The sequence below is a fragment of the Falco cherrug genome, chromosome Z (assembly GCF_023634085.1).
Source record: "Falco cherrug isolate bFalChe1 chromosome Z, bFalChe1.pri, whole genome shotgun sequence".
Lineage (NCBI taxonomy): Eukaryota > Metazoa > Chordata > Aves > Falconiformes > Falconidae > Falco > Falco cherrug.
The window spans coordinates 58505843-58512745 of record NC_073720.1 but is presented as its reverse complement, the minus strand read 5'-3'; the positions used below and the strand labels follow the sequence as shown (position 1 = coordinate 58512745).

The 6903-nt window shown below is 34.3% G+C and overlaps 1 protein-coding gene across 2 annotated transcripts in view; it reads left to right on the top strand.

Moving 5' to 3' along the window:
- The first annotated feature begins 1819 nt into the window (after positions 1–1819).
- LOC102058570 (uncharacterized) overlaps positions 1820–6903 on the top strand; it is a 51103-nt gene continuing 46019 nt past the window's right edge. The window contains exon 1 of one of the 2 annotated variants that reach the window (XM_027813086.2): positions 1820–2189. The gene's annotated coding sequence lies outside the window, so the exon portion shown is untranslated. The remainder of the gene's footprint in view (positions 2190–6903) is intronic. The other variant, XM_027813087.2, reaches the window with a different exon arrangement.

Here is a 6903-nt window from a genome sequence, read left to right as displayed (position 1 = left end):
TTTTAAAAAATATTGTGAGACAGAAGGAAGCCTGGCTGCAGGGTGTTCACACAAGTAAAGGAGAAACATCGGATAGTATGCAAACAGTGGTGGTGGCTAAGCAATCGAAAGAATTTTTAAGTAGTACTATGTTGATTACACATTAAGAAAGATGAACAATGAAGAAATAAAAAGCAGATAGAAGGGAGGTGAAGCAAAGAGCAAATATAGGTAGCATGATAAATAATTTGTCACAATGAGGTAACTAAAAATACATGTGTAAGACCCATCCTATTACTAGTTTTTCATGTAGGAAATTATGTTGGGTCGCTATAGGGGTGGCTTTGTAACTGTGAAACTCAGAAGAAAGTATCCATAACAAACACTGATGTTAAGAATCTTTTTTTTTTTTAATTGAGAATGTGTATAAACAATCTATATCTGCAATTATAATACTAATAAATAATTTGAGAAATTTCATTTTACTGCGTGAAACAAGCAGAAAGGGAGTATATGAAAAAGAAAATTCAATAATCTTGTCAGTTTGAGAGTGATATTTTAATGATTTTCAGTTCTAACATCTTCTGGTGTTGCAACAATTTTAAATACACACACATTTTCAAAAGCTAAACCAACAGTCCTTTTTAAGCTTTCTTTTCTTTTTTCCCTCCCCAGCAGATGAACCATTCACGAAGAAGGTGAAAATACCCCTTGTTTAAGGATACAAATTTGATAATTTAATTTTTTTTATTTAAACTCTTCCTGGCTTTTAATTGCTTAATTTGATGTGTTCGTAGGTCTTAGGATTGAGTTTTGGTTTGAGGATGTCTGTGTATAGAAGCTTGCTAGAAGATAGTTATTGTTTGCAGATTACTTATTAAATACCCAATTTAAGAGGCAAATGCTGTAGGTTTTTAGCAATTAGAGCAATTTAGAGAAGTGCCAAATTAAATTTAGCAACAATTAAACACAGAGTGTAGTGGTTCTGACTGGAATATGGTCAGGGCAAAACCTCCATAAGGTTTGAGTTGCTTGGCTTATCCAAAAGAATGCAACTTTGCAAGCAGGCAATTTCTTGCCACTAAGTTAATGCAGTACATTAAGAAAATAGTTTTGCTTAAACCACTAAAGATAGAAAGGTTTTGTTCACTGTTTGTAATAATGATCTCACTGTCATCTTTGTTTCTTCTGCAATGGCACCAGAGCAAAAAGAGTTACTCATTACAGAGTACTCATTACAAGGCAGAAAATCCTGGAGATGCCTTTTCTCCCAGTTTGCATGTACACTACGGAGAATTAACTTGTATTCAATATATAATTTGTAAATATTCTGTATTTTATGTGTTTTTGAAATTATAATAATTTACAAATAATAGAAATATAATGTAATAATGGGGAAAAATAGATTATGGGTTTATGTTTAAGTAAAACAAAATTGATACTACTAACCAAGCTATAGGCTCATGTGATGTAATGGCATCTTATGTAAGCTCATGTAACTACAATACCAATTCTGAAATTTTTACAAACTTTGCATTGGTCCCTATGAGAATACTTCTTTTATACTATGTGTAAACATGTGAAAAATAAAGTAATTCCAATGTTGATAATTATAGCATGAACATTATATTTTGTGGTTTGTATAGGAATATTGTCACATTATTATCTTGGATTCTACAACATGTGAAGGAAGAAGGAGTGGATGTCAGTGGGCTCATTAAAGGTAGACCAGTCATGATGCTTCATGGAATTAAATATACTAATCAGATTCTGAGCTTAGGAGACAGAAATAGAAAAGGAAGTGGAGCAAGACAGAGAACAACATTGCTCCCTCTTTTATCTTTAATTTGAATTAAGTAATCTGATTGATTTAAGGCTTTTCACACAAAGCTGACATTTTGTAAAGCACCAGTAAATTGAGTTGTTATTTTTTTTACATGCTTTAGTTGTTAATAGTTCAATAACTAGTAGTCCTTTATTGCTTCAGTGGTTGGAAGGATATTTGTATACGGCATATCATTGCTGACTGGGGTTGACAGTAGAGAAGTGGGTAAGTCCAACGGAAAAAAAAATTTGAACTTGTTATCCTATTAAGCCTTAGCAAGGCAAGGCAGCCAGCCCCTCCTTCATGAGCTTAGGAAAGCAAACTATTCACAGAGAGTCAATAATAGCAAGCGTCTGAGGAAAATGAATATTGGTGCATAGTAACAGTAAGTGTAAACTTCTTTTAATTTTAAGTGACACCCTGTCAGGCAGTAGATAGTAATTGTTGTAGCTCATCATAGATTTTATAAAATGGGATTTCAGCAGGTGTTTTACATAGTACATAACATAATACAACTAAAGAATTTCAGTTGTAGCTCAGTATATGGTTTAGTTTTGTGAATAAATACAAATGATAGTTTCCTAAATAGAAGGGATTTTTCAGGTAGGTTTTTGATTGTAAATAGGAATATTTTCCTAAATGATAGGGATTTCTAAAATAGCTTTTTGATTCCCAAGATTGTATGTGTCATCTTACTTTTAGCATATAGAGACTAAAAGTATAGCAGCATACAATTTTAGAAGTGAAGGCGCACCTGAATGAACTTTAGTTTAATTGTATTGTCTTTCTGCAACTAGTATTTAAGGTGTGGAGTGTGAGGAAGACTACAGGATTATTGATCAAGAAGCAATATTACATACTGTTGAGCAGAGAAGCTTACGAACTTACAAACAAGTTTGCAGAGCTTAAATAAGCCTGGATAGCAGTTTTTTTCCTCCTACCATTTCATCATCCTGCAAACTAAACTCTCTTTGGTAAAGTACTTTCTTATTTCTGTTGAAGGAGAGAAACATTCTGACACTGGCACTCTCCCAGTTCAGTGAAGAAATGCAGAGCTTTTCTCAACACACCTGCTAAAACTAAACAAGAGCCTATGAAATTTTAAACATCCCATTTTTATCATTCTAAACCCAAATTACTCCTACTTTTTGCAGTCTTCTGGAGAAAGTGACCCTGGAAACTGCATAATCGGAAAAGATATCCAAGTTTCCCAACAAGCTAGGATAGGGGTGGTTTTTTGCCCTTACTGCATTCTGTGAGATATGAAAGATTTTTCTCACTGAACTGTAATTTCTATTTTGTAGTCACAGACATTCTCTAAAAAGCTACCTCATTTTCTTTGAAAATTTTTATAGTGTACAACTGTTGTGCAGGTTTCTATTGATGAGCTGAGTTTCAAGTATAATCAAAGATTTTGGATTTACATTGTTTCTGTTATGATGGATGGACAATTCTGAAGCTCAAAGAAGTTGAATAATTTGACTTGATGAAGAATTGTAGTACTTCATTGACAGTAATATTTTCAACTATAGAAATTATTTTTCATTACTGGAAATGATTGTGTGTTATAGTGAGATTTCTACTAAGAAAATGACCAATTGCCACATCACACCTGAAAGGTATTTCACTTGCCTGCTGTTGTGTTTGATACTGACAAAGCATGAATTACACGCCAACACAGAAACAAAAGCAACTAAAATCCAAGATAGCACACTAAATACTGGAATGACAAATTTACAAGAAAAGGGCTAATCCATCTAACACTCATATTAGCAGTTTTTCCTTTGGTCTCTAAAACAGGAATAGCAGAAGTTCAACGATGGAAACAGAAATGGCTGTTCCTAGGATTTTTTTTAATATGTATTTTCAGAAATTTTTCTGGAAGACAAAGTGACTTTTATCCAGTATAATAGATGTAGTCCATAATAAAATATGTTCTCTATGTCAGATTTTTAAAATGCTTTTACATAGATGACAACAAATACATGAACATCTATTGCATTAAACTGATAACACTGGAAAAATCTGATCAGTAAGTTGAAATACTCATTATATAGTAATTGTGTTAAAATCGTCATGTGATCTGTGTATGGTCCATTTACAGCACAGTGGCTACCTACTCATTCTCCATTTTGTTGCCGTGGAATACTGTATATCTTTAAATGAAGGTAGAGATAAATAGTGCTGATGCGGAAATGAAATATCTCCAAATTATAAAATAAATGCTTTACCTTTATTAATGCATAATTTCTTCTTGTTGTAGCAAGAGCTCAACATAATTAAACAGCATGTTTAACTTAGTAAGTAGGCAGAAGCTTTATTAAAAAAGTAAGTGTTAAATGTGGCCTTGCAGAGTTTAAGAACTGAATGCTGGACCTAGAACTTGACTTCTCCCTAAAAAGGCAGAAATGCTTGTGCATGTACGACCCATGATAGCTGAACTATTTTTTACTAAGGATTTGCTGGCACTTGCATTCTCAGTTCTCAGTTAAAATAATCTTGAAAACATTTGACTGACTCCTACTTTATTAGCCTTCTTTTAAAAGTAAAGTGAAGAGCACCTTGCCTGCAGGGAGGTATGTTTAACTTAATGGTGACAACAGTGTGCCCACTATTCCTTTGAAAAAGATAGGTCAAAACCCATTTAACACTTTGTCTGGTATCACTTCTTGCTTATAGAAGAGTCCAAAATAATGCAAAATCTTATTACATGGGGTTTGGATTTCCTGAATGTGCTCATTTTAGACACAAGTGACATTCTAGTTGCTTAGACAGTAATCTTCCTTGACTATCAGAACTGCAGATATATTATTGACTAGTGTTGCTGTCTTTTCATGATCTGAAAAAGCAAGGCTCTGATTTGGTGTGCTCATTAAAAGTCCCACAGCACATTTCCTGAAATAAAATGGTTGATCACTGGATCCTAGTACAATACCTGCTGCAGATTAATTTCACTTACCCATGCTTTTCTAAGTTTTTAATTTGGATGTGATATTCTTGTAGCTAATTGGATACTGCTAGATAGGTACTGAGTCTCATTTGAATGGAATGCTTTAATTGATTTTGTAAAATGCTTTAGGGTCCTGTTACAGCCCCTGTAAATGGCTGCCTGCTTCCCTTGTTCTAGACATTTTGCAAACATTGGTCCTTGTGTTTTTTTAAAGACCATCCTTTTCTGGAAAATATATAGATGAAACTACAAACAAATGGAAGTAAGATTCACACCAGCTGAGGCAAAGAGTAACAAACACTACTAAGACCGGCATTTTTTATAACATTGCTTTTCTGGCATGTGTTTGGTGTAGAATACATTCTCTGGCAACAGTACAGTGAAAATGGGTGTTCAGAAATTATTCAAATAAGGTAATAGTAGGGGCTTGATAAAGAGATTTGGAGCATCTTTGTAGAAAAAAAGGCATAGCCAGAAGGTATGTGAATAAGAAGTGAGGTAAATAAGAGGTAAATCAATGATGACCCCTTTTCGCTTGCTCTCTGTGGAACTACTAGGCTCTCATTCACAACTCATTCTAATGACATTATCTCTGTTAAGAGTAAATTATCTGTGGGGCATCTGCCTCAATGCGTAAAAGCTAACATAGGTAATATGCCACAAAACACAATCAGTAAGGAGAGTAAAAAAAATTCACAAGGAAAAATCAAGCTTTAAGAATAGTCTTAGAGGAGGAGAGGAACTAAGCAGTGAGAGACTAGGCCAAATGTAGCTGGTAACAAGGAACAAAGTCAGAGCAAAGATTAGTATGGAAGGGATGAATACAGAGAAACAGAAGAAGAAACACAATGAAACTCAATGAGAACAAAATCCAGTGTAGTTAAGGTTACGTAAGGCAATGAGGACAAAAAGTAGGATTTTGTATCCAGAGGAAGGTAATCAGAAGGCTTTGATGCATTTGAAATTCAGAAAGAAAGAGCAGTAGAAGGGTCTTGTTTCAGAAAGGATTGTTTTGGTATTCTGTGACATCATTCTTCTACAGTCTGTGAACAGTATAGGATTTAGTGGGGAAGCATACAGTGAGCTGCCGCCAAATATATTTATAGCCATGCCTTCTACAACATAAGATACTGAAATTATAAGAAAGAGACTGACTGAAAGGGCAATTAATATTATCCTGAAAAAGCATTAAATATTTTGCAAATGTATTGTGTCACCACAGCATTCTGATTCAACATTGTTAAATATTTTCTCCATATTTTCCTTTCCTTTTTTTAGTTTGTCTTTTCTGCCAGTGTCTCATCATTACTGTGTAAGTTCACTGAACATGCTTGTTTAGAAAACTGAACTCATGTTTTCACATAAAATATCCATTATATAAATATATAAAAGTGAAGTAAAGTAACTCCTGTATTTTCAATTTTACGTCCAACAAGCATTTTTAAGACAACTTTTCCTGCCTAACAAGATGATCCCAGAGGCATATGTTACAAAAATATTTGATTGCCTTTATTATCACAAAGCTTGTCATCACTTGCATTATAAAGAAATTCTATTACAGATGTTATTCACAGTGAAAATTAACAAATTCTAGACAGAGCTTTAACTACATTTATGATGGAGAGTGGTTTTTCACTCAAAATTAAGAAGTTACTATTCTGAGCTACCCAAGCACTGCTGCTTGTAGTAAGAATAACCTGTCATGTAGAGCATTGTTAGCGAATGCTGGCTTCCGTCCAGTGAACTGCTGAGTGTCTCTGTTCTTATCTAAGCTAATTGGACTAGTGTTCATCCAGTGTCCAGCAGTGGACAGAACAGTCCCTAATGCAGGGTCTTACCCTGCAGTCCTGATGCATACATCTAATCCTTGCTCAAGTCAATGTGTCTACTCGTGACTAGGATTGAAGGTGATGAAATTCCTAATCCTGTGAGAGTATCTCAGTGGTAGGACCAACAAAGCAAGAATACACTGAGAAAATGCAAGGAAAAAAGGCATAGAAAAGATGAGTGAAAAGGAAAGAAATGGTGCCTCTTTTGATGTGATAAAGCTTACAGGAGAAAGCATAAATTAACATACGGAAATGAAGTAAAGACAACAAAAATACTGTAAGAGTGATAGTAAGTGGAGTTGCATCCCGCTGGTAGTCGG